The following is a 1093-nucleotide window of genomic DNA, read 5'->3' as shown; positions in this document are numbered from 1 at the left end:
AATAAAATGTATCCTATTATGATTCCATTTATATAGAAATTGCCTTCTGGAAAAGGCACAAGCTATAGGGAAAGACATTGTGTTTGCTAGGGTCTATACCCACAAAGGAGTGACGGATATGCCCTAAATCTCAATTGTGGAGGAAGTAACACAACTCTCTCTGTGTGTATGTGTGTGTGCAGAGTTTTGGAATTGGGGCCTCAATCCAGGGCCACACACATGCTAAGCACACACACACACACACACACACACACACGTATATAAATGTATACAGTGTATATGATTATGTGCAGTGGTAACTCAGTTCACGAACTTGATTCCATAGAGTACACATTGACTTATTTTTATATATTATTAACTGTATAATTTTGGTCACAAACCAAGTTGGAAGAGAACTGAATTAAATTCAACGGTTAGGTTCAGTGTTGACCTTATGGGGAAACTTGATTTGGTTCTCGTGCAGTTTGGTTTAAAACCACAGTTGTGGAAAGAGTGGAGTTTGTATATAAATTATAGTTCAGTAAATATGATTAAAAAGTTAACCAGTTGCCATATATATTTCTATACTTCTTCTGCGTGTATGTTGTAAATATATATTCTAAAATAGTTTATTCTACATTACTTCTTTTTTTAACATTTTAGCTGTTGTTTATTACTGTTTTGGCTACATTCTGTATAATTTCAGTAGCATCTTAAAGAGACTATCTATGTACAATGAAAAAACAAAATGGCTTTCAACATCAAAAATAAGATCCCTAGCTTAACTGTATAATTCAGTGGAGTCTGTGGAAGGTATAGCTTTTTTCTGCAACATGGATAACTTATACTATATTACTTTTATCAAATATATATTTTTTGAGACAGGGTTTGTTACGTAGTTCAGGCCAGCCTTGAACTCACTGTGCGGTACACGCTAGCCTCAGAGTCATGGTGACCCTCCTGCCTCAGCCTCCCAAGTGCTGGGATTATAGACATGCACCACCATGCTGGCTATTCAAATATATTTTATGTTTGAAAGCATTTCTAGATTTTCAGAAAAATTGGTCAGTACAGGGTTCCTACATTCGTCCCCCATACATTGCGAACATCTTGC

Source organism: Octodon degus, unplaced genomic scaffold (assembly GCF_000260255.1).
Source record: "Octodon degus isolate 3935 unplaced genomic scaffold, OctDeg1.0 scaffold00024, whole genome shotgun sequence".
Lineage (NCBI taxonomy): Eukaryota > Metazoa > Chordata > Mammalia > Rodentia > Octodontidae > Octodon > Octodon degus.
This window is presented reverse-complemented; position numbering follows the sequence as displayed.